The sequence below is a fragment of the Rhinoderma darwinii genome, assembly GCF_050947455.1.
Source record: "Rhinoderma darwinii isolate aRhiDar2 chromosome 5 unlocalized genomic scaffold, aRhiDar2.hap1 SUPER_5_unloc_17, whole genome shotgun sequence".
NCBI lineage: Eukaryota > Metazoa > Chordata > Amphibia > Anura > Rhinodermatidae > Rhinoderma > Rhinoderma darwinii.
The window spans coordinates 80,074-95,369 of NW_027461773.1; the positions used below are offsets into that span (position 1 = coordinate 80,074).

At 47.8% G+C, this 15,296-nt stretch overlaps 10 non-coding genes across 10 annotated transcripts; all 10 read right to left on the bottom strand.

The window, feature by feature from the left end:
* Nucleotides 1-1,115: 1,115 nt before the first annotated feature.
* Nucleotides 1,116-1,306, bottom strand: LOC142686438 (U2 spliceosomal RNA). Its single transcript, XR_012855785.1, has one exon. It is a non-coding gene; the product is annotated as a U2 spliceosomal RNA (small nuclear RNA).
* Nucleotides 1,307-2,586: 1,280 nt separating this feature from the next.
* On the bottom strand, nucleotides 2,587-2,777 carry LOC142686052 (U2 spliceosomal RNA). Its single transcript, XR_012855436.1, has one exon. It is a non-coding gene; the product is annotated as a U2 spliceosomal RNA (small nuclear RNA).
* A 1,300-nt stretch (nucleotides 2,778-4,077) lies between these two features.
* LOC142686054 (U2 spliceosomal RNA) lies at nucleotides 4,078-4,268 on the bottom strand. The gene has a single exon (XR_012855438.1). It is a non-coding gene; the product is annotated as a U2 spliceosomal RNA (small nuclear RNA).
* Nucleotides 4,269-5,568: 1,300 nt separating this feature from the next.
* On the bottom strand, nucleotides 5,569-5,759 carry LOC142686055 (U2 spliceosomal RNA). The gene has a single exon (XR_012855439.1). It is a non-coding gene; the product is annotated as a U2 spliceosomal RNA (small nuclear RNA).
* A 1,280-nt stretch (nucleotides 5,760-7,039) lies between these two features.
* LOC142686057 (U2 spliceosomal RNA) lies at nucleotides 7,040-7,230 on the bottom strand. Its single transcript, XR_012855440.1, has one exon. It is a non-coding gene; the product is annotated as a U2 spliceosomal RNA (small nuclear RNA).
* A 1,300-nt stretch (nucleotides 7,231-8,530) lies between these two features.
* LOC142686058 (U2 spliceosomal RNA) lies at nucleotides 8,531-8,721 on the bottom strand. Its single transcript, XR_012855441.1, has one exon. It is a non-coding gene; the product is annotated as a U2 spliceosomal RNA (small nuclear RNA).
* Nucleotides 8,722-10,017: 1,296 nt separating this feature from the next.
* On the bottom strand, nucleotides 10,018-10,208 carry LOC142686059 (U2 spliceosomal RNA). The gene has a single exon (XR_012855442.1). It is a non-coding gene; the product is annotated as a U2 spliceosomal RNA (small nuclear RNA).
* A 1,299-nt stretch (nucleotides 10,209-11,507) lies between these two features.
* On the bottom strand, nucleotides 11,508-11,698 carry LOC142686060 (U2 spliceosomal RNA). The gene has a single exon (XR_012855443.1). It is a non-coding gene; the product is annotated as a U2 spliceosomal RNA (small nuclear RNA).
* A 1,292-nt stretch (nucleotides 11,699-12,990) lies between these two features.
* On the bottom strand, nucleotides 12,991-13,181 carry LOC142686061 (U2 spliceosomal RNA). The gene has a single exon (XR_012855444.1). It is a non-coding gene; the product is annotated as a U2 spliceosomal RNA (small nuclear RNA).
* Nucleotides 13,182-14,469: 1,288 nt separating this feature from the next.
* LOC142686062 (U2 spliceosomal RNA) lies at nucleotides 14,470-14,660 on the bottom strand. Its single transcript, XR_012855445.1, has one exon. It is a non-coding gene; the product is annotated as a U2 spliceosomal RNA (small nuclear RNA).
* Between the last annotated feature and the right edge of the window lie 636 nt (nucleotides 14,661-15,296).

Below are 15,296 nucleotides of genomic sequence, written 5' to 3' on the forward strand. Positions count from 1 at the left end.
CAATGCAGTGCTGAAAGAGGAGGAATCTACATAAAAACGCCTTCCTGGCAACGCCCAAATGCCCTGCTGCCATGCAGATAAACACTGGCAGCGGCAGCAAGTGCATGCCCACAGCCACCCCTTGTTCCTTCACACCTTGTATCAGCTGTAATCCAGTCCAGTCCAGTGCTGCCTGCTGAGCAGCACTGACCAACACTGCCTGGGCCCAGGCTTTTATCTCTGAGGCCCCATTATGATGTCAGAAAGCTGGCTCTGGAATCCTGAGGGCTCCACTATGACACGTGCAAAGTTCCGTCTGAACTTTATATAAGACGGTGAGGCTCAGTCAGTCACTCAGTGTTGCCTGAGAGGGCAACACTGCAACAGCCGGCCGCCAGGCTGTCTTTTTTTTGCACAGCTAGTTGCCTCCAGGAGGCCACAAGAGGGAGACAAGGGACTGCAAAATGGAAAATAGGCATCCACCAACTTTACAGACAACTTCTCCTTGCTCCTACAACCTCCATCCTTGCACAGTTTGTTATTCTTCTAGGTAACATAGTAACAAATCCAAATTGCTGCTCTCTTTGTAGGCAAGGCAAGCAAGGCTTTGTTGCAACTGCAATTCTTACTTCTTCTTGAAATGTAGGGACGACAGTACATTCCATCACATCCATCTAGTGTACACAGGTAGGTCCATTGTGGCGGGCAGGCGAGCGGGCGGGCTGCTTTATTGGCTGTTTGCTGTTCCCCTACTCCACTCCACTATTTGACTGTTGTGCTGCATCAATCAATCAATCAATCAATCAATCAATCAATCAATCAATCAATCAATCAATCAGTGGCTGGCTCAGGTGCAGCTCTTTAACTTACCTAAAAGGGAGGGCGGAGAGAAGACAAGGAAGGTGAATGAGGTGTTCCAATGTGAAATGCCGGAAACACAGAAACACAGACGACACACAACAAGAGGTGGCAATCTATTCATTAATTGCATTTAATCAATGAGCTCATTATCACTCATGCATTGTCCAACAGGTGTTGAAATAATGGGATTAAAAGGGGAGATCCCTTCAGAAAGACAGAAACAATAGCAAAGACAAAAAACACTTTTGGAATCTGCTTTTAGTCAACACATAAGGAAAGGGTGCACCGGTCCTGGAAATACTGCAATACCAGGTCAATGCGTGGAGTGGACAGAGCAAGCTCTATTTCCATCTCCCTGTTCTAAAAATCCATTTAATATATGGTCCCCAGATAGGGGACGTATCAGATATTAAACTGATAAGAACAGATACTACACTTGATCTTAGCCAAAAGGCCGAAAAGCGATAACCCGAACGGGCCGCGCGTTGCCCGAGCCTGCCCGATACTGCTGTTCAGCCCTTGCAGCGATTCAGCCTACTTCTAGGCAATTCCATGGGGCCCTGCAGGCTCACACACTCACAGCTACACGGGAGGTGAATAAAGGCCGGAGAGGAAGCCAGACAGGATTTGCTTCTTTTGCTTGCACCACAATGCAGTGCTGAAAGAGGAGGAATCTACATAAAAACGCCTTCCTGGCAACGCCCAAATGCCCTGCTGCCATGCAGATAAACACTGGCAGCGGCAGCAAGTGCATGCCCACAGCCACCCCTTGTTCCTTCACACCTTGTATCAGCTGTAATCCAGTCCAGTCCAGTGCTGCCTGCTGAGCAGCACTGACCAACACTGCCTGGGCCCAGGCTTTTATCTCTGAGGCCCCATTATGATGTCAGAAAGCTGGCTCTGGAATCCTGAGGGCTCCACTATGACACGTGCAAAGTTCCGTCTGAACTTTATATAAGACGGTGAGGCTCAGTCAGTCACTCAGTGTTGCCTGAGAGGGCAACACTGCAACAGCCGGCCGCCAGGCTGTCTTTTTTTTGCACAGCTAGTTGCCTCCAGGAGGCCACAAGAGGGAGACAAGGGACTGCAAAATGGAAAATAGGCATCCACCAACTTTACAGACAACTTCTCCTTGCTCCTACAACCTCCATCCTTGCACAGTTTGTTATTCTTCTAGGTAACATAGTAACAAATCCAAATTGCTGCTCTCTTTGTAGGCAAGCAAGGCTTTGTTGCAACTGCAATTCTTACTTCTTCTTGAAATGTAGGGACGACAGTACATTCCATCACATCCATCTAGTGTACACAGGTAGGTCCATTGTGGCGGGCAGGCGAGCGGGCGGGCTGCTTTATTGGCTGTTTGCTGTTCCCCTACTCCACTCCACTATTTGACTGTTGTGCTGCATCAATCAATCAATCAATCAATCAATCAATCAATCAATCAATCAGTGGCTGGCTCAGGTGCAGCTCTTTAACTTACCTAAAAGGGAGGGCGGAGAGAAGACAAGGAAGGTGAATGAGGTGTTCCAATGTGAAATGCCGGAAACACAGAAACACAGACGACACACAACAAGAGGTGGCAATCTATTCATTAATTGCATTTAATCAATGAGCTCATTATCACTCATGCATTGTCCAACAGGTGTTGAAATAATGGGATTAAAAGGGGAGATCCCTTCAGAAAGACAGAAACAATAGCAAAGACAAAAAACACTTTTGGAATCTGCTTTTAGTCAACACATAAGGAAAGGGTGCACCGGTCCTGGAAATACTGCAATACCAGGTCAATGCGTGGAGTGGACAGAGCAAGCTCTATTTCCATCTCCCTGTTCTAAAAATCCATTTAATATATGGTCCCCAGATAGGGGACGTATCAGATATTAAACTGATAAGAACAGATACTACACTTGATCTTAGCCAAAAGGCCGAGAAGCGATAACCCGAACGGGCCGCGCGTTGCCCGAGCCTGCCCGATACTGCTGTTCAGCCCTTGCAGCGATTCAGCCTACTTCTAGGCAATTCCATGGGGCCCTGCAGGCTCACACACTCACAGCTACACGGGAGGTGAATAAAGGCCGGAGAGGAAGCCAGACAGGATTTGCTTCTTTTGCTTGCACCACAATGCAGTGCTGAAAGAGGAGGAATCTACATAAAAACGCCTTCCTGGCAACGCCCAAATGCCCTGCTGCCATGCAGATAAACACTGGCAGCGGCAGCAAGTGCATGCCCACAGCCACCCCTTGTTCCTTCACACCTTGTATCAGCTGTAATCCAGTCCAGTCCAGTGCTGCCTGCTGAGCAGCACTGACCAACACTGCCTGGGCCCAGGCTTTTATCTCTGAGGCCCCATTATGATGTCAGAAAGCTGGCTCTGGAATCCTGAGGGCTCCACTATGACACGTGCAAAGTTCCGTCTGAACTTTATATAAGACGGTGAGGCTCAGTCAGTCACTCAGTGTTGCCTGAGAGGGCAACACTGCAACAGCCGGCCGCCAGGCTGTCTTTTTTTTGCACAGCTAGTTGCTTCCAGGAGGCCACAAGAGGGAGACAAGGGACTGCAAAATGGAAAATAGGCATCCACCAACTTTACAGACAACTTCTCCTTGCTCCTACAACCTCCATCCTTGCACAGTTTGTTATTCTTCTAGGTAACATAGTAACAAATCCAAATTGCTGCTCTCTTTGTAGGCAAGCAAGGCTTTGTTGCAACTGCAATTCTTACTTCTTCTTGAAATGTAGGGACGACAGTACATTCCATCACATCCATCTAGTGTACACAGGTAGGTCCATTGTGGCGGGCAGGCGAGCGGGCGGGCTGCTTTATTGGCTGTTTGCTGTTCCCCTACTCCACTCCACTATTTGACTGTTGTGCTGCATCAATCAATCAATCAATCAATCAATCAATCAATCAATCAATCAATCAATCAATCAATCAATCAGTGGCTGGCTCAGGTGCAGCTCTTTAACTTACCTAAAAGGGAGGGCGGAGAGAAGACAAGGAAGGTGAATGAGGTGTTCCAATGTGAAATGCCGGAAACACAGAAACACAGACGACACACAACAAGAGGTGGCAATCTATTCATTAATTGCATTTAATCAATGAGCTCATTATCACTCATGCATTGTCCAACAGGTGTTGAAATAATGGGATTAAAAGGGGAGATCCCTTCAGAAAGACAGAAACAATAGCAAAGACAAAAAACACTTTTGGAATCTGCTTTTAGTCAACACATAAGGAAAGGGTGCACCGGTCCTGGAAATACTGCAATACCAGGTCAATGCGTGGAGTGGACAGAGCAAGCTCTATTTCCATCTCCCTGTTCTAAAAATCCATTTAATATATGGTCCCCAGATAGGGGACGTATCAGATATTAAACTGATAAGAACAGATACTACACTTGATCTTAGCCAAAAGGCCGAGAAGCGATAACCCGAACGGGCCGCGCGTTGCCCGAGCCTGCCCGATACTGCTGTTCAGCCCTTGCAGCGATTCAGCCTACTTCTAGGCAATTCCATGGGGCCCTGCAGGCTCACACACTCACAGCTACACGGGAGGTGAATAAAGGCCGGAGAGGAAGCCAGACAGGATTTGCTTCTTTTGCTTGCACCACAATGCAGTGCTGAAAGAGGAGGAATCTACATAAAAACGCCTTCCTGGCAACGCCCAAATGCCCTGCTGACATGCAGATAAACACTGGCAGCGGCAGCAAGTGCATGCCCACAGCCACCCCTTGTTCCTTCACACCTTGTATCAGCTGTAATCCAGTCCAGTCCAGTGCTGCCTGCTGAGCAGCACTGACCAACACTGCCTGGGCCCAGGCTTTTATCTCTGAGGCCCCATTATGATGTCAGAAAGCTGGCTCTGGAATCCTGAGGGCTCCACTATGACACGTGCAAAGTTCCGTCTGAACTTTATATAAGACGGTGAGGCTCAGTCAGTCACTCAGTGTTGCCTGAGAGGGCAACACTGCAACAGCCGGCCGCCAGGCTGTCTTTTTTTTGCACAGCTAGTTGCCTCCAGGAGGCCACAAGAGGGAGACAAGGGACTGCAAAATGGAAAATAGGCATCCACCAACTTTACAGACAACTTCTCCTTGCTCCTACAACCTCCATCCTTGCACAGTTTGTTATTCTTCTAGGTAACATAGTAACAAATCCAAATTGCTGCTCTCTTTGTAGGCAAGCAAGGCTTTGTTGCAACTGCAATTCTTACTTCTTCTTGAAATGTAGGGACGACAGTACATTCCATCACATCCATCTAGTGTACACAGGTAGGTCCATTGTGGCGGGCAGGCGAGCGGGCGGGCTGCTTTATTGGCTGTTTGCTGTTCCCCTACTCCACTCCACTATTTGACTGTTGTGCTGCATCAATCAATCAATCAATCAATCAATCAATCAATCAATCAATCAATCAATCAATCAATCAATCAGTGGCTGGCTCAGGTGCAGCTCTTTAACTTACCTAAAAGGGAGGGCGGAGAGAAGACAAGGAAGGTGAATGAGGTGTTCCAATGTGAAATGCCGGAAACACAGAAACACAGACGACACACAACAAGAGGTGGCAATCTATTCATTAATTGCATTTAATCAATGAGCTCATTATCACTCATGCATTGTCCAACAGGTGTTGAAATAATGGGATTAAAAGGGGAGATCCCTTCAGAAAGACAGAAACAATAGCAAAGACAAAAAACACTTTTGGAATCTGCTTTTAGTCAACACATAAGGAAAGGGTGCACCGGTCCTGGAAATACTGCAATACCAGGTCAATGCGTGGAGTGGACAGAGCAAGCTCTATTTCCATCTCCCTGTTCTAAAAATCCATTTAATATATGGTCCCCAGATAGGGGACGTATCAGATATTAAACTGATAAGAACAGATACTACACTTGATCTTAGCCAAAAGGCCGAGAAGCGATAACCCGAACGGGCCGCGCGTTGCCCGAGCCTGCCCGATACTGCTGTTCAGCCCTTGCAGCGATTCAGCCTACTTCTAGGCAATTCCATGGGGCCCTGCAGGCTCACACACTCACAGCTACACGGGAGGTGAATAAAGGCCGGAGAGGAAGCCAGACAGGATTTGCTTCTTTTGCTTGCACCACAATGCAGTGCTGAAAGAGGAGGAATCTACATAAAAACGCCTTCCTGGCAACGCCCAAATGCCCTGCTGACATGCAGATAAACACTGGCAGCGGCAGCAAGTGCATGCCCACAGCCACCCCTTGTTCCTTCACACCTTGTATCAGCTGTAATCCAGTCCAGTCCAGTGCTGCCTGCTGAGCAGCACTAACCAACACTGCCTGGGCCCAGGCTTTTATCTCTGAGGCCCCATTATGATGTCAGAAAGCTGGCTCTGGAATCCTGAGGGCTCCACTATGACACGTGCAAAGTTCCGTCTGAACTTTATATAAGACGGTGAGGCTCAGTCAGTCACTCAGTGTTGCCTGAGAGGGCAACACTGCAACAGCCGGCCGCCAGGCTGTCTTTTTTTTGCACAGCTAGTTGCCTCCAGGAGGCCACAAGAGGGAGACAAGGGACTGCAAAATGGAAAATAGGCATCCACCAACTTTACAGACAACTTCTCCTTGCTCCTACAACCTCCATCCTTGCACAGTTTGTTATTCTTCTAGGTAACATAGTAACAAATCCAAATTGCTGCTCTCTTTGTAGGCAAGCAAGGCTTTGTTGCAACTGCAATTCTTACTTCTTCTTGAAATGTAGGGACGACAGTACATTCCATCACATCCATCTAGTGTACACAGGTAGGTCCATTGTGGCGGGCAGGCGAGCGGGCGGGCTGCTTTATTGGCTGTTTGCTGTTCCCCTACTCCACTCCACTATTTGACTGTTGTGCTGCATCAATCAATCAATCAATCAATCAATCAATCAATCAATCAATCAGTGGCTGGCTCAGGTGCAGCTCTTTAACTTACCTAAAAGGGAGGGCGGAGAGAAGACAAGGAAGGTGAATGAGGTGTTCCAATGTGAAATGCCGGAAACACAGAAACACAGACGACACACAACAAGAGGTGGCAATCTATTCATTAATTGCATTTAATCAATGAGCTCATTATCACTCATGCATTGTCCAACAGGTGTTGAAATAATGGGATTAAAAGGGGAGATCCCTTCAGAAAGACAGAAACAATAGCAAAGACAAAAAACACTTTTGGAATCTGCTTTTAGTCAACACATAAGGAAAGGGTGCACCGGTCCTGGAAATACTGCAATACCAGGTCAATGCGTGGAGTGGACAGAGCAAGCTCTATTTCCATCTCCCTGTTCTAAAAATCCATTTAATATATGGTCCCCAGATAGGGGACGTATCAGATATTAAACTGATAAGAACAGATACTACACTTGATCTTAGCCAAAAGGCCGAGAAGCGATAACCCGAACGGGCCGCGCGTTGCCAGAGCCTGCCCGATACTGCTGTTCAGCCCTTGCAGCGATTCAGCCTACTTCTAGGCAATTCCATGGGGCCCTGCAGGCTCACACACTCACAGCTACACGGGAGGTGAATAAAGGCCGGAGAGGAAGCCAGACAGGATTTGCTTCTTTTGCTTGCACCACAATGCAGTGCTGAAAGAGGAGGAATCTACATAAAAACGCCTTCCTGGCAACGCCCAAATGCCCTGCTGCCATGCAGATAAACACTGGCAGCGGCAGCAAGTGCATGCCCACAGCCACCCCTTGTTCCTTCACACCTTGTATCAGCTGTAATCCAGTCCAGTCCAGTGCTGCCTGCTGAGCAGCACTGACCAACACTGCCTGGGCCCAGACTTTTATCTCTGAGGCCCCATTATGATGTCAGAAAGCTGGCTCTGGAATCCTGAGGGCTCCACTATGACACGTGCAAAGTTCCGTCTGAACTTTATATAAGACGGTGAGGCTCAGTCAGTCACTCAGTGTTGCCTGAGAGGGCAACACTGCAACAGCCGGCCGCCAGGCTGTCTTTTTTTTGCACAGCTAGTTGCCTCCAGGAGGCCACAAGAGGGAGACAAGGGACTGCAAAATGGAAAATAGGCATCCACCAACTTTACAGACAACTTCTCCTTGCTCCTACAACCTCCATCCTTGCACAGTTTGTTATTCTTCTAGGTAACATAGTAACAAATCCAAATTGCTGCTCTCTTTGTAGGCAAGCAAGGCTTTGTTGCAACTGCAATTCTTACTTCTTCTTGAAATGTAGGGACGACAGTACATTCCATCACATCCATCTAGTGTACACAGGTAGGTCCATTGTGGCGGGCAGGCGAGCGGGCGGGCTGCTTTATTGGCTGTTTGCTGTTCCCCTACTCCACTCCACTATTTGACTGTTGTGCTGCATCAATCAATCAATCAATCAATCAATCAATCAATCAATCAATCAATCAATCAATCAATCAATCAGTGGCTGGCTCAGGTGCAGCTCTTTAACTTACCTAAAAGGGAGGGCGGAGAGAAGACAAGGAAGGTGAATGAGGTGTTCCAATGTGAAATGCCGGAAACACAGAAACACAGACGACACACAACAAGAGGTGGCAATCTATTCATTAATTGCATTTAATCAATGAGCTCATTATCACTCATGCATTGTCCAACAGGTGTTGAAATAATGGGATTAAAAGGGGAGATCCCTTCAGAAAGACAGAAACAATAGCAAAGACAAAAAACACTTTTGGAATCTGCTTTTAGTCAACACATAAGGAAAGGGTGCACCGGTCCTGGAAATACTGCAATACCAGGTCAATGCGTGGAGTGGACAGAGCAAGCTCTATTTCCATCTCCCTGTTCTAAAAATCCATTTAATATATGGTCCCCAGATAGGGGACGTATCAGATATTAAACTGATAAGAACAGATACTACACTTGATCTTAGCCAAAAGGCCGAGAAGCGATAACCCGAACGGGCCGCGCGTTGCCCGAGCCTGCCCGATACTGCTGTTCAGCCCTTGCAGCGATTCAGCCTACTTCTAGGCAATTCCATGGGGCCCTGCAGGCTCACACACTCACAGCTACACGGGAGGTGAATAAAGGCCGGAGAGGAAGCCAGACAGGATTTGCTTCTTTTGCTTGCACCACAATGCAGTGCTGAAAGAGGAGGAATCTACATAAAAACGCCTTCCTGGCAACGCCCAAATGCCCTGCTGCCATGCAGATAAACACTGGCAGCGGCAGCAAGTGCATGCCCACAGCCACCCCTTGTTCCTTCACACCTTGTATCAGCTGTAATCCAGTCCAGTCCAGTGCTGCCTGCTGAGCAGCACTGACCAACACTGCCTGGGCCCAGGCTTTTATCTCTGAGGCCCCATTATGATGTCAGAAAGCTGGCTCTGGAATCCTGAGGGCTCCACTATGACACGTGCAAAGTTCCGTCTGAACTTTATATAAGACGGTGAGGCTCAGTCAGTCACTCAGTGTTGCCTGAGAGGGCAACACTGCAACAGCCGGCCGCCAGGCTGTCTTTTTTTTGCACAGCTAGTTGCCTCCAGGAGGCCACAAGAGGGAGACAAGGGACTGCAAAATGGAAAATAGGCATCCACCAACTTTACAGACAACTTCTCCTTGCTCCTACAACCTCCATCCTTGCACAGTTTGTTATTCTTCTAGGTAACATAGTAACAAATCCAAATTGCTGCTCTCTTTGTAGGCAAGCAAGGCTTTGTTGCAACTGCAATTCTTACTTCTTCTTGAAATGTAGGGACGACAGTACATTCCATCACATCCATCTAGTGTACACAGGTAGGTCCATTGTGGCGGGCAGGCGAGCGGGCGGGCTGCTTTATTGGCTGTTTGCTGTTCCCCTACTCCACTCCACTATTTGACTGTTGTGCTGCATCAATCAATCAATCAATCAATCAATCAATCAATCAATCAATCAATCAATCAATCAATCAGTGGCTGGCTCAGGTGCAGCTCTTTAACTTACCTAAAAGGGAGGGCGGAGAGAAGACAAGGAAGGTGAATGAGGTGTTCCAATGTGAAATGCCGGAAACACAGAAACACAGACGACACACAACAAGAGGTGGCAATCTATTCATTAATTGCATTTAATCAATGAGCTCATTATCACTCATGCATTGTCCAACAGGTGTTGAAATAATGGGATTAAAAGGGGAGATCCCTTCAGAAAGACAGAAACAATAGCAAAGACAAAAAACACTTTTGGAATCTGCTTTTAGTCAACACATAAGGAAAGGGTGCACCGGTCCTGGAAATACTGCAATACCAGGTCAATGCGTGGAGTGGACAGAGCAAGCTCTATTTCCATCTCCCTGTTCTAAAAATCCATTTAATATATGGTCCCCAGATAGGGGACGTATCAGATATTAAACTGATAAGAACAGATACTACACTTGATCTTAGCCAAAAGGCCGAGAAGCGATAACCCGAACGGGCCGCGCGTTGCCCGAGCTGCCCGATACTGCTGTTCAGCCCTTGCAGCGATTCAGCCTACTTCTAGGCAATTCCATGGGGCCCTGCAGGCTCACACACTCACAGCTACACGGGAGGTGAATAAAGGCCGGAGAGGAAGCCAGACAGGATTTGCTTCTTTTGCTTGCACCACAATGCAGTGCTGAAAGAGGAGGAATCTACATAAAAACGCCTTCCTGGCAACGCCCAAATGCCCTGCTGCCATGCAGATAAACACTGGCAGCGGCAGCAAGTGCATGCCCACAGCCACCCCTTGTTCCTTCACACCTTGTATCAGCTGTAATCCAGTCCAGTCCAGTGCTGCCTGCTGAGCAGCACTGACCAACACTGCCTGGGCCCAGGCTTTTATCTCTGAGGCCCCATTATGATGTCAGAAAGCTGGCTCTGGAATCCTGAGGGCTCCACTATGACACGTGCAAAGTTCCGTCTGAACTTTATATAAGACGATGAGGCTCAGTCAGTCACTCAGTGTTGCCTGAGAGGGCAACACTGCAACAGCCGGCCGCCAGGCTGTCTTTTTTTTGCACAGCTAGTTGCCTCCAGGAGGCCACAAGAGGGAGACAAGGGACTGCAAAATGGAAAATAGGCATCCACCAACTTTACAGACAACTTCTCCTTGCTCCTACAACCTCCATCCTTGCACAGTTTGTTATTCTTCTAGGTAACATAGTAACAAATCCAAATTGCTGCTCTCTTTGTAGGCAAGCAAGGCTTTGTTGCAACTGCAATTCTTACTTCTTCTTGAAATGTAGGGACGACAGTACATTCCATCACATCCATCTAGTGTACACAGGTAGGTCCTTTGTGGCGGGCAGGCGAGCGGGCGGGCTGCTTTATTGGCTGTTTGCTGTTCCCCTACTCCACTCCACTATTTGACTGTTGTGCTGCATCAATCAATCAATCAATCAATCAATCAATCAATCAATCAATCAATCAATCAATCAATCAATCAGTGGCTGGCTCAGGTGCAGCTCTTTAACTTACCTAAAAGGGAGGGCGGAGAGAAGACAAGGAAGGTGAATGAGGTGTTCCAATGTGAAATGCCGGAAACACAGAAACACAGACGACACACAACAAGAGGTGGCAATCTATTCATTAATTGCATTTAATCAATGAGCTCATTATCACTCATGCATTGTCCAACAGGTGTTGAAATAATGGGATTAAAAGGGGAGATCCCTTCAGAAAGACAGAAACAATAGCAAAGACAAAAAACACTTTTGGAATCTGCTTTTAGTCAACACATAAGGAAAGGGTGCACCGGTCCTGGAAATACTGCAATACCAGGTCAATGCGTGGAGTGGACAGAGCAAGCTCTATTTCCATCTCCCTGTTCTAAAAATCCATTTAATATATGGTCCCCAGATAGGGGACGTATCAGATATTAAACTGATAAGAACAGATACTACACTTGATCTTAGCCAAAAGGCCGAGAAGCGATAACCCGAACGGGCCGCGCGTTGCCCGAGCCTGCCCGATACTGCTGTTCAGCCCTTGCAGCGATTCAGCCTACTTCTAGGCAATTCCATGGGGCCCTGCAGGCTCACACACTCACAGCTACACGGGAGGTGAATAAAGGCCGGAGAGGAAGCCAGACAGGATTTGCTTCTTTTGCTTGCACCACAATGCAGTGCTGAAAGAGGAGGAATCTACATAAAAACGCCTTCCTGGCAACGCCCAAATGCCCTGCTGCCATGCAGATAAACACTGGCAGCGGCAGCAAGTGCATGCCCACAGCCACCCCTTGTTCCTTCACACCTTGTATCAGCTGTAATCCAGTCCAGTCCAGTGCTGCCTGCTGAGCAGCACTGACCAACACTGCCTGGGCCCAGGCTTTTATCTCTGAGGCCCCATTATGATGTCAGAAAGCTGGCTCTGGAATCCTGAGGGCTCCACTATGACACGTGCAAAGTTCCGTCTGAACTTTATATAAGACGGTGAGGCTCAGTCAGTCACTCAGTGTTGCCTGAGAGGGCAACACTGCAACAGCCGGCCGCCAGGCTGTCTTTTTTTTGCACAGCTAGTTGCCTCCAGGAGGCCACAAGAGGGAGACAAGGGACTGCAAAATGGAAAATAGGCATCCACCAACTTTACAGACAACTTCTCCTTGCTCCTACAACCTCCATCCTTGCACAGTTTGTTATTCTTCTAGGTAACATAGTAACAAATCCAAATTGCTGCTCTCTTTGTAGGCAAGCAAGGCTTTGTTGCAACTGCAATTCTTACTTCTTCTTGAAATGTAGGGACGACAGTACATTCCATCACATCCATCTAGTGTACACAGGTAGGTCCATTGTGGCGGGCAGGCGAGCTGGCGGGCTGCTTTATTGGCTGTTTGCTGTTCCCCTACTCCACTCCACTATTTGACTGTTGTGCTGCATCAATCAATCAATCAATCAATCAATCAATCAATCAATCAATCAATCAATCAATCAGTGGCTGGCTCAGGTGCAGCTCTTTAACTTACCTAAAAGGGAGGGCGGAGAGAAGACAAGGAAGGTGAATGAGGTGTTCCAATGTGAAATGCCGGAAACACAGAAACACAGACGACACACAACAAGAGGTGGCAATCTATTCATTAATTGCATTTAATCAATGAGCTCATTATCACTCATGCATTGTCCAACAGGTGTTGAAATAATGGGATTAAAAGGGGAGATCCCTTCAGAAAGACAGAAACAATAGCAAAGACAAAAAACACTTTTGGAATCTGCTTTTAGTCAACACATAAGGAAAGGGTGCACCGGTCCTGGAAATACTGCAATACCAGGTCAATGCGTGGAGTGGACAGAGCAAGCTCTATTTCCATCTCCCTGTTCTAAAAATCCATTTAATATATGGTCCCCAGATAGGGGACGTATCAGATATTAAACTGATAAGAACAGATACTACACTTGATCTTAGCCAAAAGGCCGAGAAGCGATAACCCGAACGGGCCGCGCGTTGCCCGAGCCTGCCCGATACTGCTGTTCAGCCCTTGCAGCGATTCAGCCTACTTCTAGGCAATTCCATGGGGCCCTGCAGGCTCACACACTCACAGCTACACGGGAGGTGAATAAAGGCCGGAGAGGAAGCCAGACAGGATTTGCTTCTTTTGCTTGCACCACAATGCAGTGCTGAAAGAGGAGGAATCTACATAAAAACGCCTTCCTGGCAACGCCCAAATGCCCTGCTGCCATGCAGATAAACACTGGCAGCGGCAGCAAGTGCATGCCCACAGCCACCCCTTGTTCCTTCAAACCTTGTATCAGCTGTAATCCAGTCCAGTCCAGTGCTGCCTGCTGAGCAGCACTGACCAACACTGCCTGGGCCCAGGCTTTTATCTCTGAGGCCCCATTATGATGTCAGAAAGCTGGCTCTGGAATCCTGAGGGCTCCACTATGACACGTGCAAAGTTCCGTCTGAACTTTATATAAGACGGTGAGGCTCAGTCAGTCACTCAGTGTTGCCTGAGAGGGCAACACTGCAACAGCCGGCCGCCAGGCTGTCTTTTTTTTGCACAGCTAGTTGCCTCCAGGAGGCCACAAGAGGGAGACAAGGGACTGCAAAATGGAAAATAGGCATCCACCAACTTTACAGACAACTTCTCCTTGCTCCTACAACCTCCATCCTTGCACAGTTTGTTATTCTTCTAGGTAACATAGTAACAAATCCAAATTGCTGCTCTCTTTGTAGGCAAGCAAGGCTTTGTTGCAACTGCAATTCTTACTTCTTCTTGAAATGTAGGGACGACAGTACATTCCATCACATCCATCTAGTGTACACAGGTAGGTCCATTGTGGCGGGCAGGCGAGCGGGCGGGCTGCTTTATTGGCTGTTTGCTGTTCCCCTACTCCACTCCACTATTTGACTGTTGTGCTGCATCAATCAATCAATCAATCAATCAATCAATCAATCAATCAATCAATCAATCAGTGGCTGGCTCAGGTGCAGCTCTTTAACTTACCTAAAAGGGAGGGCGGAGAGAAGACAAGGAAGGTGAATGAGGTGTTCCAATGTGAAATGCCGGAAACACAGAAACACAGACGACACACAACAAGAGGTGGCAATCTATTCATTAATTGCATTTAATCAATGAGCTCATTATCACTCATGCATTGTCCAACAGGTGTTGAAATAATGGGATTAAAAGGGGAGATCCCTTCAGAAAGACAGAAACAATAGCAAAGACAAAAAACACTTTTGGAATCTGCTTTTAGTCAACACATAAGGAAAGGGTGCACCGGTCCTGGAAATACTGCAATACCAGGTCAATGCGTGGAGTGGACAGAGCAAGCTCTATTTCCATCTCCCTGTTCTAAAAATCCATTTAATATATGGTCCCCAGATAGGGGACGTATCAGATATTAAACTGATAAGAACAGATACTACACTTGATCTTAGCCAAAAGGCCGAGAAGCGATAACCCGAACGGGCCGCGCGTTGCCCGAGCCTGCCCGATACTGCTGTTCAGCCCTTGCAGCGATTCAGCCTACTTCTAGGCAATTCCATGGGGCCCTGCAGGCTCACACACTCACAGCTACACGGGAGGTGAATAAAGGCCGGAGAGGAAGCCAGACAGGATTTGCTTCTTTTGCTTGCACCACAATGCAGTGCTGAAAGAGGAGGAATCTACATAAAAACGCCTTCCTGGCAACGCCCAAATGCCCTGCTGCCATGCAGATAAACACTGGCAGCGGCAGCAAGTGCATGCCCACAGCCACCCCTTGTTCCTTCACACCTTGTATCAGCTGTAATCCAGTCCAGTCCAGTGCTGCCTGCTGAGCAGCACTGACCAACACTGCCTGGGCCCAGGCTTTTATCTCTGAGGCCCCATTATGATGTCAGAAAGCTGGCTCTGGAATCCTGAGGGCTCCACTATGACACGTGCAAAGTTCCGTCTGAACTTTATATAAGACGGTGAGGCTCAGTCAGTCACTCAGTGTTGCCTGAGAGGGCAACACTGCAACAGCCGGCCGCCAGGCTGTCTTTTTTTTGCACAGCTAGTTGCCTCCAGGAGGCCACAAGAGGGAGACAAGGGACTGCAAAATGGAAATTTA